A 16,435-nucleotide genomic window follows, 5' to 3' on the forward strand; every position below is an offset into this window, starting at 1 on the left:
TAATTACAAGGCATATGCAACCTATGTATTTAGTTAGCTGGGCAGTAAAATTTAATTGCAAGGCTCTAAAAAATGCTCCTGAAAACATTAGACATTCAACATAGCTAAGTCTTTGGAGCTAATGAAATATGTAGTTAGTTTACTAAATCCACAGTTACTAAAATCCCAATTCCACTGAAAAAAATACAAAATTTGCATTGAGTAAAGGATAATATAGGATTTTTTTTATGATACCGATCTATACTGTTATCTCTTCCATGTCTAAACGTAGATTACAGTAGCAGTCTTTGCAAGTTTATCAGAAATAAAAAGGTATATAATTCTTCCTGCAGATTTCAGAAGTTACAACTTAATTGAAACACTACAGTATGTAAATAGCTGATAAAAGAGAATTCTTTTCAAAAGTACTATGCAAGGAATTCTGTAAAACACTTCAAGTTTGTTTTGTTTGGTTGTTTTTTTATGTACTAGATGTTCCTGAAATTTGTTGCAGTACTTATAAAAAAAAAAAAATGGGACTGATTGACTTGTCATGAGGTATGATCTGAAGGCAATTCTTTATAGTGCTTCAGAGTGTTTCATGCTTGCAGTTTTTTCTTCCTGTACATTGTCTAATACTTTGATTTTTGTTCAGCTATCAGTAGTTCTAGGTGTTGTGCATTTCATTTTGTCACATTTAGATGTACCATTGCTGAATGCTGCAAATTCCAGTGAATAGCTGCGTTTCAAAGTGCTACTGTACATGTTTCTGCATTGTGTTTTTTTAGTAGCTTATAACGATAAGGAATATGTATTAGAAATTTGGGCTGTAAATGCTGAATGCTAATTAGGATTTAAAAGAACGTCATACAAGTCAGTTGAAGGCAAACTTTGTGTGGTTTTTAGAGAATCGTATACTGTTAACTGCATTTAAATTGTATAAGTAGTTTATTACTTGTAATGCATTGCTTTAGATTTGTGGTTAATGTACTGAACTAAAATTCCTCTATAAATATTAGAGTATTCTTTATTTTTACTGAATAACTCAAAGCAAATTATTTGAACTTTCTCTCCAATGCTTCAGTTTTAAATAAATAATTGAATATCTGATGATTAGCATCAAGTCATACTGAAGTCAAAATTTCCCAATAACAACATGCAGGTGACCAATAGAAGTTAGTTATGATAGTATTAGCGTAGATTTAGCAATCTAGGAACATTAATATTGTTGCAGTTTAATGGTTGAAAAATCCACGTAACAGTATCTGGTATGAAAACCCATTCTCATTCACAAGGCAATTTTTCCATTGATTCAGTGGTTTCCTTAATAAAGCTGAAATATTTTTAATCCCTGAATGGTTTGCCTTAAAACAAAAGAGTAGGGGGGAGGGGAAGCAAAAGAAAGTTTAATATAATGAGACCCATTGATAAAAACAGGATTGCCTGCAATATATTTTCCTCTCTATCAGCAAGTATAGATTAAAGCTGACTTTTCTTTAGTAAGCAAATGCTAATATTTTTATAGGAGGTGTATCTTAATGATATGTTACATATGTATATTTACTGTCAGATGTTAACATGTTCACAAAGTACACTGTTAACAAAGTGAAATGTGGCTTTCTAATGTCATGAAGTATAAATAATTCAAAGACTTAAAGGTTGCAAGGACAATATATTGAAAATGAAATTACATTTCGAGGCAAGGAAGCAATTGAAACTTAATTAAATGCAGTTTAACTTTTAATTTATGGTTAGATTTATTTTTTTTGTATAAGCTAGCACTTTTGGTTTTGTGGGGTGTGGAAAGATGAACACTTTGCCTTTAATATTTGAAGAAGAACTTTTTCCATAGTGTCATTAAATATTATGAATAAGAACATCACAAGTAATTTTTAATCTTTTTGAAGTAGCTTTCATTCATATGCCTACAAGTTTGAAAAGAGCATCCCAAAGTGCACATGGATGTGAGTAAACTTGGCTGTCACTACACACCTTTGCTGAGGTGTCCTTTGGGTTGTTTGTGTGTTAATCTCTACCTGCTGTGTTGGGTGTATGGCAGGGGCACCAACACAGAGGATACTTCTCCACATATCTTCCAAACCCCAAGTGGGCTCTGTTGTGGTTGTAGCATCTCTTCTGGATGGCAGTATCCTGCTGTAATGTCAGACTGTAGTTTGAATTAAGCAGCTAAGTGGAAATACACATTGGATTCACTTCCATTAATAAACATTTAGGGATCTTACTTCAGACTTAAGCTTTCTGATGTGCTTTTTCTTAGCTTTAATTGGACTGGCTGCAAATTTGCAAAGTACTGGTGGTGGTATATGTACGTTCTTGATCTTTGTGAATTAGTGCTAATTTCTTTTTTTATTTCTTTCTTTTAGCTTTTAGCCTACATGAGGCAATCTGCACAACGTGATAAGATTTGCATAAAATCAGAAAATATATATTTGCTAAAGTAAATTACTCATCTGAGATATCATTTTTGTCAGTACATTATAAAATTGTAGTTAAAAATGTTTGCTATAAACAAGGGTGGATTCATTTTAAGAACTTAAGCACAGATGTTATTTTCTTGTAAGCATAGCCTATAAATAAGGGGAAACATAAATGTCTAGTCTTTTTTCTTCAGTCTGTGGTGGCCTGATCACATTTTCTTCCCTTTACTGATATTGTTATCAGTACATGTATTACTGTATTTGACCATCTTCTCACTTAACTAGAGCGAGTTTTAAAAACCTTTGCTTTAGAAACTGTGATTGAAAGTAAGAGGGCAATAGGGAAATAGTTATTTTTGTCAGTGGCTCTAATTTAAAGGATCTTCATGACATTGTAGTTTTTCCACAGAATTCAAATTATTGTATTTCTCTTAACTTGGACATATATAGTAATTATTTTTGAAATGCTGTGTTTTAAATGAGAAATTGCTTGCTTGACATACAGTGAGACCTGGAGGCTATATGATCTGCACTCTTGTTTTTTACTATTATAATCAGATGTATTTTATCTACTTACTTTTATTTTTTTTCTTTTCCCTGGTTTGTTCTGTTTTACCACTCTGTGAGAAACTGTTCAACAAAAGATGTCAAATTATTAAAGAAAGGATAACATAAAAGAGTGCTGTTAACTGTTTATTAAATTGTTATTATTAGATACCACATTTCATCCGTGTTGAACTGCATCATTACAAGACTTGTTTGCACTGTGTGGCAACAGATTAATTACTTGCAATATCATCAGAGGTATTTTCTGTATGTCAGTAATGCTAGAGGTTTTCAGTATTTGTCATGTCATGCGCTAAATGCAATGATAATAGTGCAAATGCAGTTGATTGGGCGTTTTATTACGCACTAAAACTTACCAAGTTGAAGTACAAAAGCCAGACCAAACGAATTAATCTGTTTCATCTTTCTTTCTCCTTTTTTGTCACTTTTTGATTTTTGTTCTTTTTATTTTTTAGATGGGTGGTAAGCATGGGGAGTACGTGAAAATATATTACACTTTGGAACTGACTTAAAGGGCTTTGACTAAAACCATCTGTTCCCACCTCCTAATCTTCAAGTTGCTCTTGAAAACTAGGCCAAACCTTATCCCAGGGGGGCTTGTGGATAGAACTATCTACAACAATAATAAGATGTAAAAATACAAAATATACAGATACTGAAAGCCCAATGATCTGCAGCAGCTCAGTCTTGCTTCTGGATACTTTTGCAGGTCCTTAATATGTGGGTCAACTGGATTCCGTAGTGGGGAGGGCGATACAAGATACACATGGAAGAGAAGTCATCTCTTTGTATGTTAAACAGTGCAAATCCAGTAGGATGAAATTTGGCATCTTCATTATCCCTGCCCTTAGTGGGGGGTTTGGAAGCAGGTGACCTACAAGGTCCCTTCCATCCCAAAACGTTTTGTGTTTCTACTCTGACAGAGAAGCTGATGTTCTGTGTATTTCCTACTCTCAGAGCAAGTTAGTAAAGTGTTCCATTATCTCATGTTTAGAACTAAGAGTGGGTATCTGAATACCACCTTTCTTAAAAATAAGTAATAAATGCTCTGCAAGTATCTTGTAAATTGGAAATGACAGCTCTCAGTGCCAAGAGGACTCACTGTAGGGGTAGTGCTTTCTGAGAGGTGGTTTAATGCACAAACCCCCATCAATATCCTGATACATCTTTTCCATGATATGTCTGATCACTAAATAATTCTGTTGCAAACAAGATGGTTTTAAATGTAAATGGAGGCTCCTTGGGAGTAATGTTTTTTTTTGTCAGTCTTCTTGAATCCAGAGCAGCACTTTAACTGCCCTATATATTTGTATGTAGAGTCCTCCACAGCTTAGATTTCTGTATTTGTCATTTGGAATCCTTCTGAATATAGTTGTAGGGAGCAATGAGTTAATGCAGGTAGAAATACTAGCCCACATCTGAAAAAAACCCCAAAACACCAATGGTAAAAAAACAAAACTCATGAAACCAAAACAACAACATTAACTCCCAACAAAAACACAACCAAATAGGGCAAATGTAAACAGCACCATTCTGCAGGTTTATCTGTCTTGTCAAAATCAGCTTTCAGATAAAGCAGTTGGCAGGAAGAGTATAGTTAAAAGATGATGGAGAATGGAAAACACTTTTCCAGGGTGTTTGTCTTCTGTCAGATTGCTTGAAAAAACTGAAGTTGCATCAGAAAATTGTGCAGCATGTTACAGGCTCATACTCTGGTACAGTGATTTGTGACCTCAGCTCACAGTAACTATGCAGGCACAGAGCATGCAAAAGCTGAAGCTGGCATCATTTTCACAGTTATGTGAAAAGCTTCTTCACCCTGAGCAAGATACTCTTTTTTTTTTTTTGTGCCAAGTCAACCCTTAGAGTGTTTTTATTGTTTACTAAAGGCATTTCTGGGCTTCATCCCAGGAGACATGAAACACAGATCATCAGTGCAGAGGTACAGCACTTAGGAAGAGACAGATCCTAGGCTCTATTTGCTCCTGGAAGGTAAAAGTTCTCCAGGCAACATTAAGAACAAAATTTTTGAACTAAATTCAATTTTCATTTTTAAGATGAAAAAACAAGTACATCTGTCCAACCTAAATGCAAGTAGGCTTATATAGTCCCCTGGCCTGGAATGTTCAGTTGCACTTTTATGTATGTAGATTTGAGGTGGGGAGAAAAGCCATGGAGATGGTGATGGTTATGTATTAAATACAATTATGGAATCAGAGTGGTTTGGGTTGGAACAGACCTTTACATGTCATGCAGTCCAACCCCTCTGCAATCAGCAGGATCTCCTTCAAATACTCGAGATTTGGCTGAATACTGTAAGTGCCACAGGATTTATGGGGGTTTTTTTAGCATGATCACAGAAGATTGTGGAATTATTTTTTCCTATATGTTTCTCAGGTGTTGGTCAGAAAAGAAAGACCCCAGAATGCAGAATGCATCGAGAAACTTGTATGATTTGCAACTGGTGTTGGTACTCAAGCAAAGTATTGGTTCAGCTCCTTCTTACAGCTTTTAACACAGCCTGCTTGCTTGTAATGCTGCTATGATTTTGGCTTTCTATTTAAAACAAACCAAAACAGAAACTGCAACCTCCTGTACAGTAGTACAGGAATAATATTTTTCTCATTGGGTTGTTGGTTGGTTGGTTGTTTTGTCTGGGGTGTGGTGGTGGTGGTGTTTGGGGTTTTTTAATAAGAAGCCACGGGTAAAGTTAGTATTCTTTATTTTTTCTTTGTTTTTAACTTGATTCTAAAGTTTTCTATTTAACTTGATTGGAAAATTTGTAAATGGGAAGTCTACTGCACTGGATTTGGAGTTGCTTTCCCACTGGCTCTTCATTATTTGCCTATAAATTATAAATTTTTTAATTTAAGGAAAGAAATTACAGTATGTTTCTCAAAGCTGAAAACAAAGTTGGGTGTAATTTGTTGACTTGCCCTCAGGCTGTTTCACCACCTAGTAACCAGCATCCTGCTTCACCTGTGATGACATAAGATCTTTACTGAGCAGCTGACAGTGGCTACAAGCTACTTTTCTACTCCTTTACAACAACCCAGGAGTGTCTTTGCACATAATATTTAAAGCCAAAACCTCCTCTCTTCTCATGTAAAAGTATAACATTTTTGAAATCTCTTCTGTGGAGACCCACAATTCTGATGTGTGTTCTGACACAGCACATCTGTGCCTAACAGGCTGCTCTTCCCTGAGCTAGCTCATTGGAAACAAACCTGTGCAGAGCAGAGTATCCATCTGTCTCTAAGGAAATTGCTTTATTTCATAGTGAAAAGCACCAGCATTTAACTGCATCACCAAGGTAGGATGGTGTGTTGCTGTGCCCCGTTGGGCTGTGTTGCTAGCACAGATGTTTGTTCCATGTGACAAGAGCTGTAGCTCCTCTGTGTCACTTTTGGTGCCTTTCATGTAAGATCTGTTCTTGTGGCATTCGACGAGCATTTTGTGAGGACCTTTCATCTTGTATGTGATGTGAAGAAAGCAACAACTCCCATTTATGGTTTCCTACTTCAAAGCATAAGCTACAGTGAAGAGGTTCAAAGGTGGGCTGATCTCAGAAGTGCATATGCTTCCCTGCCAGAATGTGTGTTATAGCCATTTAATCTTAATAGGTATTGCATGGGTCACTTTAGAAAGTATGCTTGCATATTCTAATGACTAGGTTATGTTTATAAAACTGTTCTGGAAAAACAAATGCTTTAGGCTTTTTCAAATGTTGCATTCTGTGGGAATAATTCAGACTTTGCAATGTGATAACTGTTTTTACTGTGTCAGACACTATTAATAGCACGTTCCAGTCATGATGTGGCTGTACCCCAAGCTCAAGGGCTTGATTTTTTTGTTTGTTTGTTTTTCAAAAAGAGCCCTGGTTTTGTTTTTATTGCTTTGACTTCTCCGTTGACATATTTGTGCTTTTTTTTCCTTGGGACAACAGTGCACATCTGGCTTTTTGTTACAGGTGCATGCAGTACTTGCTGTATCAGGTTAGATAAGTGCTCTACTTGATGTGTTCCTGATTGTGTCCAGAGCCTGATCCATTCACAGGAGGAGAGAAGAATGGTTTCTCCCTCCTTTTCTTGCAGCAGTGTCAGTAGGAGAACTGGTATTTTCCTCTCAAAGAGTAAGCAAATCAATTGTTTTATTAGGTGGTGACATGGTTTTGTTTAACATACCAGTAGTAATTGCTAATTCAAGCAGTCAAGATGATAGTGACTCAGAAGCACAGACATAAAAATAACACTTTTGCTGTAACCATCTCTAGTGCAGAGTAAGCATGAGCTTGTTTAAGTCCTCTTGGCACTGAGAGCTGTCATTTCCAATTTACTTTTGAGTAATGTGCAAATACTTTGTTATGGTTCGTGTTTTGGTTATTGGCTATTTGTGAATCACACATATCAAACCCACAAGTTACTGCTATAAAGGCTTGGTTGGTTTTGTTGCTTTTGTGTAACATTGATATGGCAAATCTTTTGAGTTAATATAGGGTTAAGATGCTACTTGATCTGGTGATCTGTGCTAGGTTGTGGGAAGCCTCTGTTATTCAGTTTATCACAGTTAAATTTAGAGGAGTTTTAATACATTTCTGTTTCAGATTTGATGTGAGAGTAGAGAAATTATAAAACCAAAATTGTTACTTTGATATAACTTTATTTGAATAAAATTTAAAACAAAACCCTAACTTGCTCTTCATGATATACAGTTAGAGAAACCATCTCTTTTCCAGAGGGACCATTGTCTGAGTCTCAATACTGTATTGTTGTATTGTAGCCAAGGCTGTAATGTTGTTTATGAAATTATGAAATGAAGTTTAAAAGATACCTTCTGAATTAAGTGGCACTGCCCTTTCTTAAGTCAACAAAGCATTTGATAGCCATAAAAACATAAATTTGAACTTTTTACTGTGACAATGAAGCAGCTCTAATAGCTGTTAAAATGTTTTTAAATATTATGCATAAAATTTAGGTGTAAAAATAAAATATTTTGGACCTTTTGTGACCCTGTTGACTTCCTATAGTTAAATAACAACAGATATATTAGATGCCCTAGGTAATTTGATCAGTATGCATTAAAAGCAGATAGTGACTACTAAACTTTTTCTTGGTCTTCTGTACAATAAAACAGGAAACAATTTGGTTGGCGACAGAGGTGGAATGCAGTACAAAAATGAAATAAGATAAAACTCCCTGTGGAGAAGCAGTCTGCATGTTACACCCTGAAGGGATGAATGCTGATACTGTGCACGAAAGGCTTCTTTAGAGAGTCTTGGAATTTCTAAATATTTATTATGGCAGTATATAATGGCTCTATTACATAATGTGTTGCTGTTTCCTGCTTTTTATATCCTGAAAATACTTGATAATTCAACCTTAAGTTTAAATACTCCTTGTAGTTTCATTAGAGTTCTGCAGATAGGAACTTTGGAGCAATCAACACTATTGAAAGAAAGAATTTAGGAACAAAAAGGAGATTAGTAGAGAAGATATTCTAATGGCTAAAATACTAAGCTAAAAGGAGCAGTCCTGATTTTTAACTCTTCCCTTGCCGTTGTCTGTTTGGAATTGAAACCCAGCTGAAGTTCTGATACTTGGTGTAGTGCAATGCTCACTTGTTAAAATATTTGAAATTCATTGTATAAAGTCCTGACTTTGTTAGGATTTTTTTTCATTGATTTATGGTGTATACAAATAGAAAATTATTTTTAATGGCTCTTGTGCTTTCAATATGCAAGCAATTGCTGTACATTTACAAAAGCTGATTCAGACTTTGAAGAACAAATCCTCTGTTTTTCAGGTTTTTAAAACTTTGTTTCTCATAACATCTTCTCTTAAGATTCTTGGAGAATCTTTGAGTGTTCCTTTCCTCATTATTTGTCAGTAGCAATGACATGGTAAAGTACAGATGGTGAGCTATGAACAAAATTCCAAATAAAGTGTTCACTACAGCAACATGTAGGCAGCTCTTGGCTTATGAAAATGGTATATTATGCTGGTCTTACCTAAATGTTAAGATGTTTTCTTAAACCTTAAAATATTTTGGAGATAATACTATCATTAGAAAATAAAAGAAAAAAAAAATCCTCCTTCATGAATAAGGGATCTTGGTGTCCTGAATAATTAGAGGAAAAACAAACCTTAACAATTGTTCCTAGAGTGGGAAAAGCTATCACTTCCTAAAGATATGCACTTGCAGATAAAAAGCGTTGGAGGTATTGTTTAAAAAAAGCTGTTTTTTCTATTCTCATGAGTCCAGTCTGTGCCATCTTGAGGTGCAAATGAGTGTTTCTGAAGTTCCTGGAGATGCTTACTATGTCATTCCAGCTGGGTGAGGGAAGACATAGCTAAGGCAGAAGGTGTGCCAGCACTTTTCTACCTCTGCACTCACTATTGATCTGGCAAAAACCACTTACCTTTGGCAAGACCCAACTTGCTTTCTTGCTGCACCACTGCCACCAAAACTCCCTTTGTCCACCTATTGGAAGTTTCAAAGCCATGAGAGCAAAAATGTTTTAGGAACCTTCTTGATACAGCGCTACACCGGAGCTCTGGCTAGCTCTACGGTGTTATTTTGCACTCCGGTGCAGGCGGGCGCCAAGAACAGGGAATCACTGGGGAGTAGGTTTGTCCCTCAGTGAAACCTCCAGAGTCTTGGGCCACCCCAAGCTCTGTGGTGCACGGCATCTGGGGTGGAGGCAAGAAAGTAGAGGAGTCCCTCCTGGATTGAAGTTCCCAGCAATGGTTTTATTAGGTCAGGGAAACAAGGGATCCATGCTGGAAGGGGTCAGGTCCAAGAGAGCCGTGAGCACTGCCGTGCAGGGAGTTAAGTACAGCCCGATCTCCAGGGGAGGATACACCGTGCACCAATGGGGAATCTCGAGGGGAGGAGTAAGGGGAGGGGATCACAAATTCAGGGCCAATAGGAATACACAGAGGGAGGGAGCAAGATACATTAACCAGTGGAACCTCGAGGGAAAAATGATTGACACAGAAGGGTCTGGAAAAAGGTTTACAATGATGGATAGGGAATAGGAGCAGGGCTAAGGTAGGACTGGCAGGGAACATTCAAGAAAAATAGTAGGAGTTTACATAACTGACAACTGGGGCCAAGGCATTCCAATCAATGAGGGGAAATAAGAACATACCAACAATCTTTAACAAACTTTAACAAAATTAAATAAGCATACTACAACATCTTCTCTCAGCACATCTGGGACTTAGAGGATTTTCCCGAGATGATGCTGCCAGCTGTTGCTGCTGATGTTATTCCTTTGGGGAGTGTAGAGAGCAGCGTGACTGCAGCCTGGGAGTTTGGAATAGGTTGCTGCCTAATGCCATGACTGGATTCAACAAATCTGTACAAAAATACATCCATAGATCCCACCAGAGGACAGACCAAGCAGGAAGAAGGGAGTCTGGTTTCCGTTCTTCTAACCTACAGAAAAGCTACTGTGACATCAAGCTTCCTTAGAAGAATTAACACATTTTGATAAATTCTTTGGAAAGAGCGTAGCTAGCTGGAAAGTCTGCAGTTAGAAATACCCTTGAATAAACTTCTGGTGATAGGCTTTTGTCCAGCAATGAGATTTGTATTACTCAAAAGACCAGTAGAAAATATTCTACTTGCCAGAAAATGTTCTACTTGATATTAGTATTCTACTAAGTAGCACTGAGTAGCTCATTGCCTGGAACCTTAAGGAAGAAGACTCAAATTTGTTTTAAAGACAGATTTTAATTCAGCAATAGGGAGCTGAATTGTAGAACTGCAGAGTTATAGGAGTATAGGAGGGTTCTTTTGCTTTTATGGGTTTTGGAAAGGGGTTGGTTTATTTTTAAGTGATTAAAAAAAAAAAAAAAAGGTTAAAAACACCTGCAAAAAATCACAGCTCCTATTTTACTCAATTTACTCTTGTTCTAGCTACTCATAGGAAAGTGGACTCTATCTTCACTGTCTGTTCCAGTGACAGTTCTGTTTTCTGTAGACTGCTAAAAGAAGGACTTCTTGTTATGGATCTCCATGACTGAGCAGGAGTTTGTTAAGGGTTTTCCCTGGCTATGACACCAAGGTAAAGGTATGTGAACACAGCAGACAAAATGTTCTTAAACAAGTCATCTGAGATGGATTGCAAAAAGATGAGCAAGCATTTTTCTGTTTTATATCTGTATGGGCAAACTGGAGGCTGTTTTAAATTAATACCCTAAATCCCTTGGGTGGACTCTGATTACTTCAAAAATTTTATGATGAACTGGCAGCTGGAGCTTGCTGGATGTTGATTCATTTTTTCTCTGGCTGTATGTTGGTGTGCATGCTGCAAAGCTACCTGAGGGACAGGGGCTTTCTCTAAGTGGGCATCCTTAGTCTCGTGAGGTGTTTCTGTGGAGGCCATAAATGAGCAGCACATCTTTTCCCACATACTTGGCTTGTTACTGATCCCATCTTCCACTGGATCTGAAGAGTCATTGACAGGATCCAAACATTATCAGACAATTGTCTGTTACCATTGTTAAGGTGGTTTGGAAAAGCAGTTCCTAGATATCTGCTAGAAAGCCCAACCCTTCCTTGAAGTTCATGTGACTGAAATCCTGATGCCAGTCTACCAGCTGAAATTTGTACTGGTATTTATTTTTTCATGAAACCCTTTGACTTCATTCTGAGACGGTGGCTCCCACAGTGTTTGTACCAATGAACACTGTTTACCCTTTGCCTGTTCCATGGAGGACTCTGTATTTCTGCTGAGTTTCTAATTAAAAACACTTAAATGGGATCTGGTCCTGTAGACCATTAGCTTTGAGCTTGTGGATCATCAGAGGCCTATAAACCAGGGTGTGAAAATCAAAGTGCTAAGGAATTAGTTCAATATAGCCAAGCAGCTATATATAATAAGCAGCAGCAACTGCTTTGTCACTTGGCTTCATTTCATGAAGATGTAATTAGGAGCTTTTTCCACCCCACTGATCCCTCTTTTAACTGTAACACAACATATTATATGGGTATCTAAAATGCAAAGCATTAAATCTTCTGTTTTTCACTACTAAATGTGAAAGCTTAATTAAAAATTTTGTATTGTCCTTTGTCTTCATTCAAATATAATGACCTGCTATAATCCCTAAAGATATAAACTACCAATTAATTTTGATTATATACATTAGGACTTCAGTTCCTCCCCTGAGCTTTCTGTTTTGGCAGAAGCCATTAATACGGTTCACTCAGCTGCAAAATCAAAACAAAACATTACTTACTGTTTAAGGAGCAAGTTGGTATGAATAAAATGGTTCTATGGGAGTAGATGAGCACCTTCCTTTCATTAGAAAAATGCTTTTTTTTTAATCTTCGGATATTATTCAGTTTATGTGAGGTGACTTTTCCTCTACAAAAAAAAAGCAGTAAGTTTTTGTAACAGTATTAATGATCTGCTCCACAATTTGCTTGAATGTTTGGCGCTTTGAGTAAAACCACAACAGATGCATGGGAAAAGTAAAAACCAACCAGCCAACCAAAAGAAAAAAAACCCAAACAAACACTCCCCTCCCTCTCTTGCCAAATTATATATATGAGAAGAGGGAGTAAAGAGAACCTCTGTGTATATAAAGGGAGATGTGGGAAATTTAAAACAATTTTATGCTTGTGATTTAAAAACAAAACATCACCTTGAAATGTACTGGCGAGTTCATTCATGAAAAAATATGGCCAAGAGAACAAGAAAAGTTTCTGGCAGGTATTTTAGATCATGGCAGATGAACAAGCACATATAAGCTTCTTAGCAGAACAAAATGATACTCAGGCATCAGCCAAAACTGTTGTGTTTAGACAAGTATGATTTTACTATTAATACACCGGATGGAATGCTGCATTAAAGCTGCCTTTAATGTGCAAAGTGAAAGTTATACATGTTTAAAGATATTGTAAAGAGGTTTCCACTTTAACATCTGGCAAAGAGTAAATTTGCCATATGACAAAGTGTGTTTCTTGATGGTGCTTGGAAGCAGCTGTCATTCTGCCTCAGCCAGACAAGCACAATTAATGCTCATCTCATTAGGTGAATACGACGCTCCACATGATGTTATCTCTTCACTGTATGGATGAGTGGATATTTCATTCCCTTGCCTGTCTTTACTTTTCCCCTAAGCAGTAGCTTCTCTTAGCAATAATTTTCTTCCTTTTCCATGCCTTTTGTTTAGGAGGATGGAGGCGTTGGAGAGGGGAAAGGGCACGACAAGGAGAAAACCGGTGTTTTCATAGCTTTTATATGGTCCTAGCCTGACACTCAAGTTCAGATCTCACTGAGATAGAATAAGAATGCTGAAGCACATATTTAGACAGTAGTAAAAAGTGTGGGACAAGGTGGATTTCACACCATGGTATCTATAGGCTGTTGCCTCAAGGTTGGTTAAAAAGTGTTGGTGCCACATCTGCAGAACAGTTGCAAAATAGACAGTTATTGATTTTGAGGTGTTACATTTTCAGGAGGTATTCTGTCCACTGCAGAAAAAAAGCTTTCTGCCTGAGAACATGGGTCATCAGTTAAATGGAATGCAAAATATTTCCATGTTTTAGAGGTATTTTTTAATATTTTAATATATTCATTCAGGTACATACTGTCTGCTTGCATACACATCTTGTTCTTGCCATACTCCTATGCTGTAGGAGTCTTTCCCTGTCCCACAATTTCTTGTAGCCATGTTTAAAATGGAAAATATAATGACCAGTGTTTTTCTATGCCAGTCTTCACATCAGGGAAGTGCCCCAGTTCTACTTTATTAGTACTCCTGCTGGGGCTGCTAGAATTCAGCCTGTTATGCATACCTTGAAGTAGTCTTTCTGGTGTTACCAATCCAGCTACTCAAATTCACATGGTTTTAGCCATTGTTGTATTTTGTCTTTTGGTATTTAAGACCTTATTGTGTATTGTGTTCTTTTTTAGAAAGCTTCTCTGCAGTGTTGATGGGTAGACAGAATAATTTTTCTGATTTTTTAGAAATGGGGTTCCAAGAATAGGGTGTTTAAAAAGCAATAATCTGTCTCCCAGTCCTATTTATCCCCTTATGTACTCGAGGGAGTTTTTTGATGTCATGCACTAAAATTGGGTAAGGATGACTAATGACCTTCTTGTTCTCAAGTGTTTCAGTAGTGCTCTTCTACGGACTATCATAGATAAACCCCCTAATTTTTGCCAGATTGAGGTGATACTCTGCTCACTGTAGTGTTAGGGAGAAATGTTTTGGAATGATCTGCTAAACTCTTAACAGTTGCTCTGCATACAATATAACTAATTTCTCTGCTCACTGGAGCACATTTTTTTCCCATACATTATTGTAACATCTTTTAAATTGTCTGCCCTGTTCAAAGGTACATGATGAGTATGTTTCGTTTATTGCCAAAAAAATGCTAAAAATTAAATTTTAATCTCTTGCTTAAAGTGTGCTTTTTCTTACCTCTTCTATGCAAAAAAGCACCTGTCAAGTTTCTCAAAAAAAATCTGAGACCAGCTGAAAAGGTGTGTCTTTGACAGAAAAATTTTGAGAGCTTTTATTGGCATGAAAAACTTACCTGTAGTGGCAGCTTTGGTCCTAATTAAACTTTATCAAACAGCAATTTGTATTACAGGTAAAGTAACTTTTTTTTTAAAAATCAATTTTCATTTGACTGTATTGCCATATCATACCTGTCAGCTGACTTCCATTCGCTTGCTGAGGTTGTTGTGTTTTCCAGTTATAAATTTAGTCCTACAAGCACAGTGTAAGCTAGTGTACAGCCTCAGAATCCTGATACAGGGGGCATTAACCTCTCTAGACTGAGGGAAAAAAAAGAAGTCAGATATGTACTTGTTTTGACAGTTGTAGCCACTAAGTCATGAAATTCTTTCTTTAATGAAAATAGATTTCTTGACATCTTCAATGTTATAATATGTCTGTAACTGAAAAATGTTCCATTTTTCTGAATTCACTTTCACGAAAGGAAGCAAGAGAGCTTAAGAGAAAAGTTACATTACAACTTGTCATGGACTGCTTAGCTGCTTCCATTTTCTGACCCTTTATATAAGTTAGCCTTTAATTGTTATAGTATGGACAGTCTCATGCAGTTGAACATCATTAATCTGACTTAAATACAAACTTTGAAAAATCAAAAGCACACAAGATAGGGGGGTTGTGAGAGAAACCATAAGTGTAACTGAACAAAACTTTGAATACCCTTAGCAGTTATTCTAATGAGTTTTTGGGATCTCTGCCATAAGTTGGAATTTAAAAAAAAGGCATAAAACTCAGGGGGTTTTGATGGTATATAACTCTTCCTTAGTTAATATCCAGAATCATGTTCTGAAACCAGGTAAGAGCAGTTTCATCTGTACCTGTTGTAATATACATGTTCCTGAATTTTTTTTTTTTTGATCCTTTGATTGCTTCTTTGAGGACTTAAAGGTAAATTATTCTACTATTGATGGCACAAAATTTCTGCGTGGTGTAGCACAAATTAATTTGTTCACCACAGAAGGGAGTGGGAGATGTTTCTCTCTCCTGCTGGAGCCAGGAAAGGCTGCTACCTCATCCAGACTTCTCCCTTCAGGGCTGTAGCATGCCCCTTGTCTCTCCAGCCACCTGACATTTACGTGCATGGATACTTTAATGGGAAGATTTTTTGCTGTTCATCAACAATCTGCAACTTTAGACTGCTGTTGCCTGTGCCTAAAGCCAGCACTGGTTCTGCCCCACTGGGATACCACAAAGACTGAATGTAGCTGGAGATATTTGGAGAGAGGCCTCCCAGGGAACCCAGGGATGCAGCAGAGTTTTTTTTCATGAATCCTGCACACGTGTGCCATGTACATAAGTTAACAGCAGGAGCTGCAGGTGGGAGCTGTATTCATTTTCTTTGTTCACTGACAGCCTAATATAAACATTGTGGTGTAAAACCACAACTGTTAGCTTATATTCCAAGATCAGTCAGCCTCTGATAGTAAAAGTACATGAAGAGAACCAATAAAAACTTGGAAAGGCTCATATAAAATATTAAAAAGACAGCTAGTGAACAGTTTGGTTTTTCACCTAGATGAGGTTGTTTGGTGTTCACTTGCCAGCATTCCTCCTTGTCTTTTAGAAGTTCTTTGTGAGATGAGGGAAAGTAGATTCAACTTGGTGGTGAGAGAGAAGCAAAGTGAAAATTTTGTTCTCTTCAGCAATTTTTTTTCCCAGATATTTCAATCTGTTTTCATTTGCAAAATCCTGATGGAATGATCTTGAAAGAATTATGCCTGTTGTTCTTGGCGTTTTGCGATCTTTACTCCATGCGGTGTGAAGAACCTGCTGCTTCTCCCAAAAAATATGAAATAGAGTGGAGATTTATCTTGGATGTGCTCCAGTGTCATTCCTTAAACCTTACATTATATGAGCTCTCTCCTTTTTCCCTCTGATTTCTCTCCCTTCCCTCCCACCATGCTCCTTTGCAATGAC

The 16,435-nt window shown here is 37.0% G+C and overlaps 1 protein-coding gene and 1 long non-coding RNA gene across 10 annotated transcripts in view; both read left to right on the plus strand.

The window, feature by feature from the left end:
* The window catches only part of GMDS (GDP-mannose 4,6-dehydratase), a 409,807-nt gene that overhangs the window by 80,773 nt on the left and 312,599 nt on the right, over positions 1-16,435 (plus strand). The window lies entirely within an intron of this gene.
* Positions 1,890-3,094, plus strand: LOC147655675 (uncharacterized). The gene is made up of 2 exons (XR_015289963.1): positions 1,890-1,943; positions 2,364-3,094. It is a non-coding gene; the product is annotated as an uncharacterized LOC147655675 (long non-coding RNA).

The sequence above is a fragment of the Cyanistes caeruleus genome, chromosome 1 (assembly GCF_971803275.1).
Source record: "Cyanistes caeruleus chromosome 1, bCyaCae1.hap1.1, whole genome shotgun sequence".
NCBI classification, from domain to species: Eukaryota; Metazoa; Chordata; class Aves; order Passeriformes; family Paridae; genus Cyanistes; species Cyanistes caeruleus.